General features: G+C 36.6%; 1 protein-coding gene across 4 annotated transcripts in view; it reads left to right on the forward strand.

The window, feature by feature from the left end:
- The window catches only part of PDE3A (phosphodiesterase 3A), a 316,135-nt gene that overhangs the window by 78,760 nt on the left and 218,406 nt on the right, over positions 1-18,969 (forward strand). The window contains exon 1 of one of the 4 annotated variants that reach the window (XM_060658213.3): positions 7,166-7,216. The exons of the other annotated variants lie outside the window; for them this stretch is intronic. The gene's annotated coding sequence lies outside the window, so the exon portion shown is untranslated. Of the gene's footprint in view, positions 1-7,165; positions 7,217-18,969 lie in introns of those variants that run through there. 4 annotated transcript variants of the gene reach the window in all.

Genomic DNA, 18,969 nt, shown 5'->3' on the forward strand with positions numbered 1-18,969 from the left:
TTATGTGTCTTTTGATATCATTAACTCAATTTAATACATTGAATTTGCAGTAGATGCTTAAATTTAACTCTGTAAATGTAAGCACTGAATGGCTGAGCACAAAAACATATGTTAAAATCATCTTGTTCACTAATAGTGTGGAAAAAAAAGGCAGTGTCACAGCAAACAGGTTGAGTTATCCTTGGATATAAATCATGCTTGAAGGATGCTTTTTTCAGGGACAGAGGCCATGATCGTCATTCAGAATTCTTCAAAGACAATGAGCAGAGTTTCAAAGAATCAAAATTCCGCATTGAAATACTTCTCTATAAGTGTTTTGAATTTTATAAAAACATAATATTTTTCTTAATATTTATTTTTTTGGTTTATTTTCATTTGTCATTACCAATTAACAGCCAGCACTTGTCAACACTAATTGCTGGGTTTTGTTTCCTTTTGTGAGAAGAGGTTCTACAGAAATTGATTTCAGGGACATTAAATATACATGTAGCATTGGAGAGAAATCTTACTCTGTCCTTTGTATGGATATTGCTAAATCGTATCACTCTGGTCCTCACCCCTAACTTGGATATAGGATCCTGACTACCTACATGAATGAGGATACTGGGGAGAGGAGAAAATAAGAAAATAGTTATACTAGAATTACTTGCCTTTTATAAAAGCTTCTTAGGAAATACCTCATTTTTTGGAATGAATGACTGTCAATATGACTGAGTATACAGACACAGAAAGAGGAAGTCTAAAAGCAGTATCTGATCCAAAACATTTGCCCATTAATTGCTTTTTCCTGTGTTTTGCTTTTATTGCACAATGAGAACATCTCCTTCCATTTCTTATATGTAAGTTAAACGTGTCTGAGTATATATTTTAGCTTTCTTTTGCCTCATAGTGTGCTAAAAATTATCTGGAGATGTATTAGCATAAATTAAAGATTAAATATGGAAACCATAAAATAAACTATTCCATGAAAATTTTTTTAAAGAGAAATAAGTATTATTGCTTGTCTTTTTTTTTTTTTTTTATTTAGCAGATTTGCTTATGGAACTGTATTCTTCTGCCTCTCAGAAAATTTGCCCAATCCCTCAGAACTCCCCTCCACACCACCCAGAGTTTGTGTTTCAGTAACCTGTGAAAAGAACAGCTGATTTGCATATGCCAGGTTTACTTCCGTTTAAAGGCTGGATCCTGCAGTTAACTTCTTTGTGTTAATGTGAGAGAAGAAAAAGGAGGAGGGAGAATCTTAAGTATTGGTTTATGCAGCGGAAAGTTAAAGGACAAGAAAGCTTTATAATTATGGAGCACACGAACACTGAGTTCTGTTCTCAGCAGTGTGGTGTGGTGCATGTTGACAAAGTTTTAAAGATGATACATCCTATAATTCCTTTCCTTTCTATTGTATAATTGACCAGCACAAGTTGACTAAGTATTTATTAGTTTAAGGTATTTGTGGCTGAGTTTTCATTTCTGTCCTGCTTTTTCTGTCCCCTCCTTCCCAACCTCTTTGTCCTGGATATTGGGTTTTCATGTGCATTAAGTTCTCTGATAGGCCTTCACACTACCCACTTGTCCCCTCTGGCACTGAATACACATGAACAACAGATAGCAATACCCCTTAAACTTAGAAGCTTACACAAAAAACAAAACCAACAAAACCAGTTGGTTGTATTGATTTTTATCCCTCCATTTTATTCTGAGGAATCTAGTCAATGAGATCAAGTATATTCTGTTTAAATTCATGGACTTTGTCCCTCCATCACTGTTTCATGTATGTAGCAGTGGGTTCAAGGATATTATTGACTTGACAACGAATTGTTGACAGTTACAAGCTTAAATGTTGCCTTGTGAGTTTTCAAAATTAAAGAATTAATGCATTAATTCTCTTTGATGTGAACGATTCAAGATGCACCTCACCCACTTTATAGGTCAGGTTGTGGAACAAGGGAATGTGATGAAGCATGACTATGCATGCTTGGGGAATTAAAATCAAATGTGATTTTAGCAAATGATGGGAAGGAATGAAGCGTTCCTTAAATTAGCTGCCTCGGAAATGATGGGAAGACTTGGGTGGCGATAGAGACAGGAACTATTTACATTATGAACCTATATTACTTTATTCAAAGTAAGGCAGTTTGTGACCTATGAAGGAATCCCAGGCTCCAGGTTGGAGCCCATGTGGATCAGTAAATTTTACACTAGGAAACACTTGATCCCGAGCCTTAGAAAGCACCTCATACTTGGACCGGTTGTCGCCAACACCATGCCCACTGCTAGCAAAATAACTCCAAAAACAAATCAAGCTGGGCGAAATTGCACAAATAAATGGGTGACAGAAGAGTAAAATGGGTAAGTGTGACAACATCATTTCCGTTGCCCCCCACACTATACTGCTTACATTAGAAACAACTAGAAGTCTAGTTGTATGTATGTTAATGTAAAGCCTGGTATTACATTCTTCAGTGATGCAGGAGTAAGTGTTAACAGCTGTGCCTGGGTGCTTTCCCCTGCTTTGTCCTGGAAATCTATCACCATTTAAGAGAAATTGACTACATACCTTTGGAAAAATGTTTCTCTACCATATTGTGCAAATCCGTGTAAATCTTCTCATTTCTTCCCCTTTTTCAGAGTTAAGTCACACAAATATCTGTAAGGCTTTTCCAAATACTTTGTTAAGCCTGAAAAACTTTTCCCCCAGATTTTCAGCATGTCCAAATGGCTGCAGATTATAGCCAAATGTGAGTATGTATGTGCATGTGGAGTGAAGCCAGTTTTTAAAATGTGGGTGGCAGTGTCTTTAACTCAGATTCAGGATGCTTTCTTTACACAGTAGTAGGAAGCATGAGGGATCACCTTGAAATTCTTTAAAAGCAATCAGAATTTTAGAAAGACAAAGGGAAATGGGAATATGGCCTCACCTTTTATTTCTCACTAACAACATAAATGACTCCCCTGCTGTGTTGTTTATTGTTTCTTCCAGATGATCTTTGCATACTCAGTCCATGGAGTATAGAGTCATTGCCCTGTACTCATTTTTTCCTTCCTGGAGGTATAAATAGACCGATGACGCCCTATGCTCTCTGCAGTCTGTGCATCATTCATACCGTACATCTCCTTTCTAGGTCACAAAGCTTTTAAAAAAATCAGCAGCGGTAGCAGCATGTGAGAAGATGAGCATATGACCCCTTCTCTCACCTCGAAACAGTGCTTTTGATAGCATCCAGACAGCAGTGCATGGAAACATGACATTTGGATGGTACAAGAATATCAGAGGGAAAAATAGCCATTCTTACCAAATAGTTTAAAAATAGCACAGTCTGAGCATTTTCCCCTCCACCCTTTCTCCCCTACATGCCTGAAATGAAGCCCTTCCCATCCAAGGCATAACAAGGAATTTGTATTTTGTGAGAATTTGGAGAGCCTGCCTCTCCCTTCCACAACAAATATCTGCCTTCTCCCTTGGTGCAGTCATGTACGCTCAAATCATGAGAAAATGTCCTCTCCCTTTTCCCTCTTTCCTCTCTAGTCAAATAAAAATGGTCTTGCTTCCAGACCAGTCATTTATTATTGAGTGCCTACCGAACAAGGAACAGTGGATTGAGTGTTTTGAGATGGTGTGAGGGAGGAACATGATTCTCTGCTTTCCTCCAGCTTCTTCACTTTGCTGGTAATCAGTGATCTCTAATCCAGTTCTTCCACAGAGGGTTAATTGGCCAGCGATCATCTCCTATTTGGGTAAGGCTAGTAGAACAAGGTTGGTGAATAACCAAGGCAATGCCTTTGTAGTCCCTGAATTTGTGTCCCAGACTCCGACTTACTCATCACATTGTTCTCTTCTTGGTCTGTCAATACTTTTTAGGCACCATTAATTCTCTCTTAGAGTAAATATTTGAATGCCTACTAGGTGCCAAACTATTCTAAGCATTCAGAATACCAGTTAACAATTAGAAAAATCTGTTCTCTTTAAATTTCATTCCAGTTGATAATATCTCATGTGGAGTAAGTGCTGTCAAAAGAACTCAAGCAGGTTGAGTGCTGTCAGTAGGGAGGAAGAGAGCAATGTGTTGTATTTCATGCAGGTTGGTCAGGGAGGATCGAACTGATAAAGAGGCATCTGCTTCTTTCAGGGGAACAAGCCACATGCATTGTCGGTGGCAAAAGCGTTCCAGGCAGAGAAATGAGCAAGTGTAAATCTCACAGGGGAGGGCACAGTAGAGGGACAACGGCAAGAGTGGTGTGACCAGGGGTCATGGAGCAGTGGGACACACCTAGGAGGCCCTTCTAGGCCATGCTGAGGCTTTTGTGGCCAAGACGTGACATTTCAGAAGAGCGGCACAATCGGGTCTACTCTGCAGAAGAATAACGTGGAATAGAGAGTGGGCATGTGCTCCTATTTTGATGAATACATCAAATGTACTTTTATTTCAAAGGAAGATACATGTCAAAATTTTGAGCTGAGTAGGTCTTGCTTGGGGGCAAGAAATGTATATTTGAGAACATGTTCATGGTAGTAAACAGGCTTTAATTGAGCCAGAGTACGAAAGACGAACAGGTAAAAAGTCCAATGACCTGCGGAAAGGTGTTTCACTTTTATGAAACTTGCTGTTTAAATCTAGTATTTACTTTTTAATCCCTTCAAATATGTTTGCAAAAATTCTAGTATTTGAAATATGCCTGGATCACTTGAAGGCTGTAGAGAGGTCAGAGGTAATTGTAAAATATCAGGTATTTAAGGATATGTTTCAACTGAGTCCAGGAAAGTCTCAGGCCTGAGTATATTAATAGCTCTCCTGACACTAGTCAGTGGTCTCTAATTCACATGTAGCTTTTAATGTTTTTTCTGGAATAAAGGACCAATGACCTTTTTGAATGACCACAGGTTCCAAAACAAAAGGGGATTTATTTCACCATCTTTAATTCTACCACATTACATGGCACCCTGGTGTCTAGAATAACTTTCTTATGTATGAGACTGGAATGCTGGACTTCTTTTGGAAATAGCAAGATTTTAAAATCATTTAGGAATATTTGTGCCTAAAATGCATTAGCAGTTGAACATAGTGCACAGTTGTTTAACTGGTTTGTGTTTCATCCCCTCATCTTGTATGCTACACTCACACCTATTAAATTTTTTTTTTTTTTTAGTTTATTTATTTTGAGAGAGTGGGAGGGGGTGAGAGAGAGAGAGAGAGAAAGCACTAGTGGGGGAGGGGCAGAGAAAGGGGGGGAGAGAGAATCCCAAGCAGGCTCCACATTGTCAGCACAGAGCCCGATGTAGGGCTTGATCTCATGAACCACCCAAGCCACCCAGGCACCGCCCCATCGCACCTATTAAATTTCTTTTTGTTACATTGCTCTGACCTGACTCACCTAGCCCTTTACCTGCTAAGTCTGCCTTGGTGCTGTGTTTGAATGGTCTTTTCTCCTCACCTGGTTTACATGCACTGCTCCTTTAAGTCTCAGCTCAGATGTTACTTCCTCTTGGAATGCTTCCCACATTCCTAACCTCGAGTATTTGTGCTCCTGAATCATGGCTGTCCTCTGTGCACATCAGCCTTGTTCTCATATCTCATACTGAGTTGTAGTGACTCACCTAGACTAAGTTGTGCAAAGGCAAGAATGGTCTCTCTGATGTTTGTTATTCTTGTTCTTGGTGTTTGCTTTAGTGCATGGAACACAGTAATCAGTAAATGCCTCTTATTGAATCAAAATTCAATATATAATTTTGGTTACATATAATTGAATCAAAATTTTTTTTAACTTTGGAAGTCCATTGTTTTAATATATGTTTTCCTGTTTCTGGTCATCGTTATTAGAAGTGAAGTCTTTTTTTTGTATCTACCTCTCTGTCACCCATTCGTCATTCACCAAGTTTTGACACTTTTGCTTTACAGGGTGTCTTCAAGGGGTAGTCATCTTCTCATCGTCCTAATTAAGGTCCTTGTTTCCTTTGCCTGTGGGTAAAATAAGTTTGGGAAATGCTAGTTAAACAGAGGTTTGATTACCACAGGACTTGACAAAAACTTTAGAGAAGGAGCATTGTAAGTATCCACAGACGAAATGTAGGATAGATCATTCCCTACCTTTATTTGATCAAAGAATCTTTTTTGTCTCAGAGGGGCTGCTGTGGTGGTTAATGATCTGTAGAACTCACCTGGGGAAGTTCTGGCAGAGACTGGAGACTAGCTGTGCTCTCCTTATGGGCTGACGATCATTTGGTTTTAACCTAATGACAGACATAAGCCATAGACAGCAAACACATGGAAAGGAGGCATGCCGGACCCTTGCCCCTGAATGACCTTTGACCCTTACACCCCTTTGGCAGGTGGGACCAGTTTACTTTAATGAGGTAATGGGGCTCTGCATGGGGAAGCGCACACCTTATTCACCTGCCAGAGATGCTACTATGTCTTCTTGCTGTGCGGCCGATCGCCTGCTTTCCTTGATGCTGCCTTGCTAAGATTTTAAAGAGTTGATAGCCTCCATCTTCAGACCTTCAGAAAAAATACGATAGACTCTTTATTTTTTTTAATCTTTCTTAATGTATATTCATTTTTTGAGAGAGAGAGAGAGGGAGACACAGAATCTGAAGCAAAAATACGATAGACTGTTAATGCCTGCTCACATGGTTTGGATTAGTAGGTTCAGGAAATTTAATAGCCAACCTCATGGAAGTCTGGTGGCAGGCTTACGGGCTTTTGTTTTCCAGATTTGGGGTAGGTGTGAAATGGTAAAGGTGTATAGGCAGCAAAACTATGGAAAGAGAGAATCATGATTTATCAGAGTATCCAAGAACTAGGCAAAATAAATTAGAAAGTTCAAGTGTTTGGTTAAAGAGGCCAGAGAGGAAAGGCTGTGAAATGTTAAATACTTTTTCCCCTTGTTTTGGTTTTGAATAGAGATTATATTCAGGAAATAATGTTGTTGATGCATTGGTTGGTCTGTTCCACTTCTGCAGTTGCTCACAGCACGTACTTGGGGTTATGCTTCTAGTTCTATTGCTTTCACATCCCACATCTGATCTATCTGTAATCCTGTTCCACCCAACTTCAGAATCTATCCAGCGCCTCACCATTTACCACCTATACAGTTACTGTCCCGCTGTCAGTCACCATCATCTGTTGCCTGTGTGATTACACTAGCCTTCTGAAAGATTGCTGCTTCTGCCCTTGCCTCTATGTGGCCTGTTCATCACACAGCACTAGAACGAATCCTTTGAAGGGTGAGTCAGATGACGTCATTCTCTGCAACCTTGTGATTGTTTCAGCTCTCTTTCAGAATAAAATTTAAAATTCTTAATGCAACCAGTGAGCTCAGCTATGACCTGCCTACCTGTTCTCTCTTTGACATCCTCTCCTAACACTTTCCCCATTACTCCTTTGGTCACAGCAGCTCATTGCTCTTGTTTTAACTTGCTGAGCATGTGCTCGCCTCAGGGATTTTGCACTACTGCTTCCTGTGTTGGAATGTACTTCCTTTCCGTATCCACATGGTTGCTTCTCTCATTTCCTTACAGTCTCTGCTCCAGTTTTCCTCATCAGTGATGTAATTAAGATTATCATCATTAAAGCAGTCCATACACTAACACTCATCACTCTAGCTTTACCTGCCTGTATCTTTCTGCATTGTCTGTATTCCCACATGGCATGTGTTGCTTCCTTATTGTTCTTCTGTTCCAACTAGAATGCAAGCTCAAGGACTTTATCTTGTTCACTGCTTAGAACAATGCTTGTAGCAAAGATCATGACACAAGGTAGGCATATGATAGATGCTTGCTAAATAAATGAAAGAATACACGAACAAGCTTTATGTGTTGTGGCAGTCAACATTTACCAAGAAATGATAAGTGGCTTCTCAGTAAATCTCTGTCATCTCTGTATGTTTATGGTAAAATCAGTAAGCTTTCTAATTAAAAACATAGAGGTAAACATTTTATGAATTGTTGCTCTCCAAGTTCTCTCTTTTGTGGCATATGGGGCAGACGGGTATTTAAAAATGGTGACAATGTTGGGCAAAGGTCAAAGCAATAGGAAGTAGAATAATCTATTTAGATAATACCTCTTGAATCTGCCTGAGCCCATTTTAGGGACAATTATTGTTTGATGTATTATCTAAAGCTTTTCTAGATCAAAACATCATAGATCCCTGTAACATTTCTATCAGTGTAACATTTTCACTGGTAAAGAAATTGGCACTTGACCACAAAATACGGTGTTTTTTTCCTGGGCTGAAAAATACATGAAGGAAAATACTAAAAATTATGGGTTAAAAATTAACTGCCTGTTTAAACAGTTATGTCCAGGACATCTTGACAAACTTGTTGGTTCCCATGTGAAGGGATCATTATCCTGTCTTGCAGCACTCCAGTGGAGAGAAGGAGAGTCCACATTCCAGAACAGGGAGAATTGGAGGCATGTATTGTGTTCTGCCCCATAAAAATTTACTAAGTGTTGGAGAGTGATGTAACTCAAGTTTACTAAAGTCCAGAAGCAGGTAGAATTTTAAAACACTGAATTTTGTAGTGTGTTCTCTGGCAGTGTGTTTGCTCAGATAATACAACACCAAAGAAGAGATAGTGTATAAGTCTGGGAGCAGGTTTAATAAAACAAATATAAATATTTCACCTTTGAACCATAACATTTATACCTTTCAGTTGACTTCTTAGAAAATTACATTTCCAAAAGGGTTGTTGAAAATATGCATCTCTCTGTGCTGTAGGGTGAACCAAACCCTGCATAACCTAAATTGATAGCTGTGAAGCTAAACAAATTTATAAAAGGTTACAGTAAAATATGACCAACTCAGGACAGTACTCTTGATATATTGATAATAAAGAATCCTTACCAAATAATTTGCTGGAAATCCCATTGAACCTATGTGTGTTTATGGTAGAGTTGCCAAGCATTGCATGGTAGTTGAATAACTAGTGATTTGGTTATTTCAGTTGATTAATATAAAGTTTTAATAATCTTTTTATAGTTCCCTTGTTTCTTTATGGAGTAGCACTTAGTCACTGGTAAAAAGAATTAAGGCTGTGACTTTGCCCACCAGATTCAAGCAGAGGGATTATGCTTTTGGATAAATTTTCCAACTGAGGACCTTTCTGAGAAGAACTACTTTCATTCTAAGCATAGAGATGCTTCTGTCAATTTACCTTGATTTTTGCTTTGTTCTCCCTTTGCTTAGGTTATGCCAGAGCTTCCTTCCCAGGACATCCTTTTAATTCCCTTTTATTCAAGGCTAGCCAATCACTTCGTTTCCAATGTTGCATCTAATGCCAACAAAAAACAAACAAAACCCCACATAAAACAAGAAACAAACCTGGAAATTCACATAAATTTAAATTTTAAGGAAATTCTGAGAAAGGACCTGAGTGGAGAAGGAATGCCCCTCCTAATGTGGAGAGCCCTAAAAAGAAAGGATTCTAGTTTTTAATTCTAGGCAGGGAATATTTTAATTTATTCCTTTTCTTCTGTTTTTAATAACAAATCTGTACTTAGACCTTAGATGTTTATAGCTATACTCAGTTTATATAGGAGTCTCAATCATATTATGTTTATAGTATTTTACTTACGGTTAAAATAAGGCATGCATGAATTAAGGTACATATGTATATATGTATGAATTGGTGTGTGTGTGTGTGTGTGTGTATACATTCACAACATATGTCAACACACACAACTTAATTCATGTGTATTTTATTTATCCATATATGAATAATTTATTTTGATATACATGTTTTACATATAAATTATTATATAATATTGTCCTCTATAGTAAGTGGTAGATCCAGAATAGACTGCTGATTTCATAAACTCTGAACGTAACTGTTAGAAAAGGATATGTCTCTATTCAAAGGTATTATAGAGGTTAATCCACTTTTGGCCACTTAGAAGTTAGGGTATTTCTTATCTGAGTGGTTATATCTGTTAAAAAATAACTTGCAATATAATTAAATTTGTCATAGCTCATTTATGGCAATGCTGTAAAATTTAAAAAAAGAACTTGTAAACTATGTCCTGAGTAAATTAATAAACATGTCAGATAAGTTGCCATTTAGTAAAGTTATTCTCATTTCCCTAAAATTGCTACATCCTGAGCCTGTCTTCTGTATCAGTTTTCACAGTGTTCTTTCATTAGTTGTTATGGTTATTATGGTCATTCCATGAGATATTAACTTTCCTAACTAGCAGATATGATCTTTGATATCTTTTTCTTCAAAAATATTTCCAGATATTTTTTTTTTCTCCTGGATTTCAGGAACTTGGATATGTTAGTCTGCTAATGAATTTTCATCTGTATGAGCTTACCTTCCCAGGGATGGATTTATTATTTATAAACCAGTTAGCTGTGCCATCACAAAAGTAGGAAGGGCAGTGCCCAGCGACTCTAGCTTTGTGTCAAGGTTGTTAATATGTTTTCTGACCACCTTTCTATTTGGTTACCTCTTATGTGGAGAGAACACTTACCATCTCCATTTCTTTTCAGCGCAGTATTGAGTTTGTTTTTGAGTATTGAGCCAATGTTTTTGTGTTTTTTTCCAGTAATAGTCCTTATATTTATTCTGAATTTCATCAATTTGTATAAGTAATTACTCAAACACCTATTTTGGAATGAACATGTTATGTTATGCTTTGTATTGGTACAGGAGTGGACTGGGTTTTAGAAGTGGTGTGTAGTCAGTATCTCTTGCATTTTCCTGTTGATGTGCCCTTAGAAACACGGGAAGAGATGTATGCAGGACACTGGGGTTGATATTTAATCTGCTGCCTGAACCTGGGAAGCGTTTTTGCTAACTATAAGGAAGAGAGAATCAGAGGTCAGACCCCTGGCTTCACTGCACTTAAATAGGAAGACAAGGGGTCCTTCCTAAGATTCACATGGTAGAAAGGCATAATTTAGGATGCTGTCCATGTTTTTACGTGGATACGGTCTTTGGAGGCCATCAATATGTCTCCCACTATATTATATAGTTAATCGCATGGTGTTTACAGTGTTTCATAGAATGTTTGAAAAATGCGTATGGTGGAATCTTGAGAAGGGAAGAAGGGTGGATTTTCAAAATGAGTATGTAAGGGAATAAAAAATATGTAAATAAGTAAATAAAAGTGCATAGTTATAAAAGTGAAGGGAATGTGTCAGATGTGAACAGTGCTTCTTTGCCAGGTGGAGGAATTAGGGGGGACTTTTTTCCCTACTTAATGTTTCTTTTTACTTCTCAACTTTTATAGTAAGCATCTGTTATTTGTGATTTTATGTATCAAGTTGATATTTAAACAAAAGACAATAAATAGGTGGAAAGGATAAGGGTGCCCCACTTTTAGTATATGCAATTTCCTATAAAATTCTCAATAGTCTTGTGACTTAGACTTTTATCGACATTACGTAATTAACAAGTGGTTAAAAAAAAAAAAAAAGAAAAGAAATAGTCAAACTAAGGTCCTAGTGCAATCTGTCTGACCCCAAATACTGTGCTCTTGACCTTACACCTTGTTACAAACAAAATCATCCTGATAGAAAGAAAGCTTCAAAGGTAGAAAATAAAAACACATATTTACAGAGTAAAACGTTTAAAAATTTTTGAAATAGGCATAATTTCTATCTTTTAAAACTTGTGTGACTTTCAACATGATTTCTTATTAGTAAAGTAATATGTAAAGAGAAAACCAAGAATGATTTGACCATCAAGATATTGTTTAACATTTGAAACGATCTTGTTCTTATCTGTTTTGAGTGTGTGTGTGTATGTATATTCATGTATATTTATATATATGCTCAAATATTTTGTAGCCTCAACCTGAGATCTATATATCAGAATTTTGCAATGTAATGCCGGTAATGACGAAAAGAGAACATGTTTTTGAGTTATATTGGTTTTACTCTGTGGCAGTAGCCATTCAGAAAGGTAGAACTCATTGAAGCAGCAGAAGTTTGAATGAAGAGAATGACAAAGGTAACAGAAGGACTGGAGGCACCGAAGTGAGAAAGGATTGCTGCCCCCAAATCAGAAGCTGTTACCACCCAAGGCTGGAGGCCAGGAAAGTGCATTTGACGCTGAGTTGCTGGTGGGACAGACAGGCTGCTGCTTCTGCTACCAGTGGTGAACCAGCTACTGAGTAGCTGGCTCCCAGGAGCCAGCATTGCTAATATTTCTGAAATTGCGAGGCTGTATGTCAGTCACCTGCAGTGGTTCTCAGGCACCTGCTGCTGCTGCTTCTGTTAGAAACAGAAAATAATAAAAAATTTTTTTCTTTCTTCCATGGGCAAATTTCTAACCGGTGCCTCCACTGGGCAGAATAATTTATTAAAGCATAACGTGGCCAGGAAATGAATGGTTGGGGGCATAGGATACTAGCAAGAAAGATTCATGTACTTCTCCAAAGCACCTAACACACTGTTTGTAAGAAGAATGTGATACAAAAAATCTAAATTATGGTAAATGAGAGATCATTAAGCTTTTGGAGTAACAAGAAAATTGTTTATGTTAATGTTGTGGTAGAATTCACGTAACCGATTTGTTAGAACAAAGAATGCTACTTTATCAACATGTATATAATTTTAGTAGTTATTTTAGGATTATTATCAGTACTTTTTAAAAACATTCACTTCTTGAAAAGATGACTTGGCCCAATTATTTTAAAGGCTGTGTTGGTCATCAGTTGAAGTAGGGACATGGGAGTTGATCTCAGAAGTGCTCTTTAGTTTCTACCCCTTCTTTTGGCTCACTGCTCCCATTACCCTCCCTGGGTCATAGATGAATGCCATTTTGGTTTTAGTTTGACCACCATCATTCTTGATAAAAGAGAACTTCAGCTTTTCATTTAAGTAATGTGTGCCTAGTATACACTATAGTATTTCTTGAAATGTGGAGTCCATATTAGTGGTAGAAGGAAACACTGTTTCATATGCAACCAGAAATGCTTTGTAGATCATATGTGCTTCATATGCATGTAAGTTATTTGCTTTTCAGTTCTGCTCTAATTTTTCTGATTAAAGAGCAAGGAGCAGATCTCAGCATGGCGGTAGTACACCATTAGCATCCCTCCAACACTTAACTGGTCTCCATTTGTTACTGAGAGTAAACCTTGGTCTCTGTGTTTGTTGGGAAGTATGTAATGTCATGGCATTGTTTCTCATTGAATTTAGTTTTATGGCAACTTTCCACTTAAAGCGTTACTGAGTTTTTATTTAAGTAGTAGTATAAAATTAAATAAAAAGTAAATTCAGGGTGCCTGGGTGGCCCAGTTGGTTGAGTGTTCGACTTCGGCTCAGGTCATGATCTTTCATTTGCGGGTTTGAGCCCCTCGTTGGGCTCTGTGCTGACAGCTCAGAGCCTGGAGCCTGCTTCCGATTCTGGGTCTCCCTTTCTCTCTGTCCCTCCCCTGCTCGCACTCTGTCTCTCTCTCTCAATCTCTCTCAAAAAATAAAATAAAAAGTGTTTAAAAATTTTTTAAAAATTCAGTTGAAGAAAATTCCAGTTTGAGTGTATTATATTATATGTGTGGTTACTCCACAGTATGGTAAAATCATGAAGATGATAGCTATGTGAATAATTGAAATTTGGGAAACAGTGATACGTAGTACATTTACTTCCATCTTATCCTTCTTTCTAGTTACTTTTGCCATAATGATATTAAGTGTAAAACGATACACTCATCTTCAAAAATGATATTAAAATGATCATTTTTATCTACTTTCTTCCCTGAGTAATCTATATTAAACTTTGGGTTTAACACAGCAATTAAAAGGGACAATGATGATTATTGATTACTGAGGTTTTAAAACCACAATTCCTAATAAAATAAATTTGTAGCTGATTTTAACAAATTTTGATTGGTCGATTCAGCAAATAAAGACAGGTATTGTGTCAAAATGTCACTTGACAAGTGTATAACATCCTGTTCTATTCCAAAAATGATTTCTCGATCTACAGTATATCAAGCTATAGACCATTTCAGAGGATTTTAAAAATAGCAATGAGAATAGTAATAAAAGGAATGTTAGAGTGAAGAAAAGAGAGGACGTACTTCTTTTGCCCCTTCCCTGCTGCATTTCTCTGCTGTGGGTACTACCTATATGTAGATACAGTCTGTGTCACCATCAAACAAGGCTTACCACCAGTCCTGGATCTCACCTGTCACTTCTAATTCTAGGTTAAAAAAAGATATGCTAGAAGTGTTACTATCTTTGACAAGTACTTAACCTCGGAATTTTCAAATCAATTTTGAATATAAAGAAGATTAAAATTTAAATTACAATGTAGTTTATGAAGATTGAGGTTAGGATTAGATCTCTTATCAGATTTGTACTTTGGCTCCCCAGTTGCCCTAGACAACACTCTGATTGGTTTGGTTCATTATTCAATTTAGTTTGATTGGTTTGGATTTTTACAAATCAAAAAGTTCAGTATTCTAAATTTCCTTTTATTTTCAATTTACATTAGTAAAACATTTACTTCAAGCTTGCAATTAGTTATTATTTAGTTAAAAACCTCTGGTAAGATACCAACACACTTTAAGAGGATATAATCTATACTGCGCTTATGCCCAAGGTCACTTTCTGAGCGATTGTACATTGCCTGTGTCCATCTGAAAATACGAGCAAGACTTCTCTTCCCTTCAGTCAGACCTTTTGAGAATAAATATGAAATATTTTGCTGGTCATCTAAGTTGCAGGCATTAAATTGTTTCAGTACGATGAACAATAGACCAGGAGTCAGAAGACTTTTAGCTTATCTGTGGCAGAGCTGGAGATAAATACCTGATCTCTCTACATGTCCATTTCTTCATCTGTGTAATGAAAATAATTATATTTTCCTTTTTTATGTTGGTATGCTATTAAGTACATTGATGACTAATTTATATGTATTTTCTTAAAATTTTTTTGATGTTTATTTTTGAGAGAGAGAGACAGACAGAGCATGAGTTGAGGAGGAGCAGAGAGAGACACACACACAGAATCCAAAGCAGGCTCCAGGCTCTGAGCTGTCAGCCCAGAGTCCAACATGGGGCTCAAACTCACGAACCATGAGATCAGGACCTGAGCTGAAGTCGGATGCTTAACTGACTGAGCCACCCAGATGCCCCTTATGTGTATTTTTAAAACTCCACATAAATATGTCTCTTGCTGCATCAAATCTTTTCTTAATGCTATATCTAAGCATCCTATAGTTTGTTCCTAGATGAAGAATCAGCCAAAGAAAGTCTCTGTATCTACAAACATATACAATTAGGGAACAGGAAGCATCACCTCTCCTGAAAGATTTCTGGTTTTAGTCTTGTTTTCACATTTACATTTGTTTCAGTACCCACCCAGAGTATTTGAAAATGTTGTAATTTGTAATTACGAAAGTAGTATGTCTTCGTTGAGGAAAGATGCAGAAAAACATCATGAAGGTGACGGAGCATCAGGCTTAATTCCACTCCCCAGGCCTGGACACTGTTAATATTCTGTCATCATTACTTCCATCCTGTGTGTTGTGTGTGTGTCTGTTGTGTATGTGTGAAAATTGTATATTTTGAGGCTTTTTTGATTTTCTAAAATGCAGACCATGCTATGTAAGAGTGTATACATTTTTATATGAGTTTCTCTTCTTTTTTCTGAAAAGCAGAACTATTTTAAATTTGTTTCTGTCTAGTTGTTAATTATATTTATTGCTGCTATTTTGTTCTTTGGGGATTTGATGTCCTAGTCATTATTCTGCACTTGCCACTAGATGGCTCTGTTCTTGGAGTGACTATTTCCTAAAAGTGTACCCTGCATTAATTATGTTTAAATGATGAAAATGTGTATTGGCCTTATTGGTATTATGTTAAAAATACATAAATATAATTGTATAATAATTTGTTGAAGTAAGGCTTGTGATATTTTAAATGGTATTTTGGCAGATCCACAACTTTAATATACACCTTTCAAATCAGGATTATGTGTATTTAGAAATTAATATATTCACTGGACAAGGTCCACTGCCAATTGATAAACCATTACGTAAAATGTTTTTTCAAGTATTGATTTTTAAATCTGTAGCTATAATTTTGAGTATATCATCTTTTTGTCCATTAATCAGCTAATTTTTATTATAATTTTCCCTTCTGTGGCAATGTTCATAGTGATATTGTAATTCTGGGCCATGAGATACACTGTATATATGTGTAAGATTTTATTTTGAGTGTTTATGATGGTAAGATGTTTTACCATGAGTTGAATCATAATTATTTTCAAAGCTTCTCTGTTTTTGTACAGGTCCTAAGACCATGGCAGGATAGGGTATGATGCAAATTTTCTTTCTTCTTGAACACTGACAGTAGGGCTAGAAATGACTTATCAGTTGAATGAAATGAGATGTATGGGCACAGACATCAGTTTCTCATGTGTGAATAAGTTCTAGTCTTTGAAAACAAAGGTTTGTCCAAAGATTTCCAGACATGCCTAACTAATTGCTATTACACCTTATCTTACAGTGAGGAAATAAAATATCAGGGGAAACATTCTTACCACATTATGAATGTATTAAATAACATACTGTATACCATTAAGCAGATTTCATTTTTATGAATTAAGAAGCAGTCAATAACATGAGAAGTATAAAACAGGAGCTTAGCCATGACATACAGGCTTGTTGTACGTAACTGTAACTTTTGTGTTTTTAGGTTCATGATACTCTATTTTTATTTTTAGAATTTAGATGTCACATATACCTTGTAAAAATTCTGGGTGTTTTTCTCGGTTCATCAAACCTTCCTTTCTGTGAAAAAAAAGTCATTGAAATTGGAGATGGCTCTACACAGTTTCTTCTCTCTGTTGGTATGCCATTTTCCATTTCTGCAGCGCATGTATTCCAAGAACAGAGTAGCTCTTATACTAGGTCATTAAGTTGTAGCATTACACATGCCTACAACTCTCATATAATTCCCTTGCTGATTCTCTGATAGAACAGCTTTCCAAGCAAACTAACTTATGCATTCTAGAATGTTAAATATTTCAAGTACTTTTATTTACAATTTTTAAAGTGGCAACATGTCCTGCATAAAATAAAAAACAGTTGTAAGTCCTGGAGATGGATAAAATGGGAAAAGCAGATAGGACAAACGGTTCCTACTTCTTAGAATTTGAGGGGCTATATCTAAAGGAATGTTCCAGAAGAAGAAAGTGTTATAAATAATATAAATATGTGCCAAAAAATATTGCTCATCTTACATCTCTCTTTTGGAGATTTTAAATCGTTAGGAAATCGTGTTTTGATGGAAGTCAAGTGTAGAGGCTATTGCTGAGTGTGAAGAGCCAATGAACTAAGTCAGCAGGTTAAAACCTGACCCTCTGGCCCATTTATTTTTCTCTTTTCTGCCTCTTGAAAAGCATGTTCCCTGGAGATCTATCCAAATAGTCACTGGGAGTCCTGAGGCCCCACCCTTTGTCCAGTACACTGAACTGTGTTATGCAACGTGGAAATTGTTCCCATTCCAATTCCTGACGGCCAAACTCTTAGAAGTCAAGCAAAGAAACAGGATGCTTCTGTGAAGCACACTTTTTTCACTGACAGCTAGGATCTATGAATGAAACTACTTTTTATTAGATAAAAAATAATGTTTTATTTCTTTTTAAAAATTTTATAAAGTATATCAACTCTTTCCCCCCTCCCCACCCACCAAAGGTCTAGTAACTAAGAATTCTTGACGAGTGGGAAGCAACAGTTCTCATGTGTATTAGACACATGAAGCAGGAGTGGAGGAGGTGAACAGGTGCCAACTGATGATCATCTAGGGTGCACTGAGTTGTATTCAGGTGACTATAATGTGATATAATGAGTGGTCATGGGTAATACTTTGAATGCTTTTTAAAAATTTTTGGGTAGCTTTAAAGAAATTATTTTAAGACTAAATTTTGGCCATACATTCATTATTTTTAAATGTCTCCTAGTAACACATTTACTCCGTTTGTGTTTTTAACTTTGTGTGTAGTTCATGTTCTGGACAAATCCAATGTCCAGAAATTGACATTGGATTGACATTCATTCCAGAATAAATGTAGAAACCACTTACTCTATTAACAGTTGCCTGACTGTGGCTGCTTGTATGACAGAGGAAGTTTGAATTTTAAGATAGAGCATTTCTTCCTCTTTCTCTTCTTTAACCACTGCTACCTGTTCCCTTTCCTAAAGGGACCTGTCTTTCCCTACCACCAATTTTTAGTTTGAATGGTAAAATGAGATCTTATACATGTGCTTCCCATCTTACGGTTATGAGGACAAAAAATAAATTGTCATTTGAACTCTAGAATTGAGCTCAAAATGTGCAGAAATAGCACAGATTTTATTAGCTTTTGGGAGACTTTTTTGCTTTTCTCATTGTTAGGTGGGCAGCCTTTGTTAAATATGCCTTTCAAGGTTTTTTCTTTGTTGTAGAATTACTTGATCTGTGTATTATTTTAATAAGTACACTCAATTTTTATCTAATTAGGAGTAAAAGAAGACAGCTGTTAATCATAAATTCTAAGTTATTGGTTGTTTTCATCTTCTAGAAAAATTCATTTGAGAAATAGCAGACTTGATTAAAACAATAGATTATAAATATGTGAAATATGTGGAAGAGACTTTTTAAGGAAGAAGAATAAAAGAAAGGAGATCAGTGCAATGACACTCTTGTGTATGTAGGAATCTTTAATTTTAAAATAAGTTATAAAAGTGAGTTAACCCAGCCCCTTTTTAAATGTTTTATATTACACACTCATTATAAAAATGAGTTAACCCAGCCCCTTTTTAAATCAGTGATGACATCTGGGCCCCTAAAGCTTTGCATATGATTTCCTGTGTTCCTGCCTGGTAGTGTTTCCATTGCCCTATAGCCCTAGAAGTATTAGTATTAAATGTTTTATAAAAATGAATTATCACTCTTGATTATATAAAAGAAAGATTTTAAAAATCTCTTTAAAATTACCTTTCTCTCTATGTGATATGCTCTTAAAAACATTGAAAATACA

This window comes from Panthera onca, chromosome B4 (assembly GCF_046562875.1).
Source record: "Panthera onca isolate mPanOnc1 chromosome B4, mPanOnc1 haplotype 2, whole genome shotgun sequence".
Taxonomy (NCBI): domain Eukaryota; kingdom Metazoa; phylum Chordata; class Mammalia; order Carnivora; family Felidae; genus Panthera; species Panthera onca.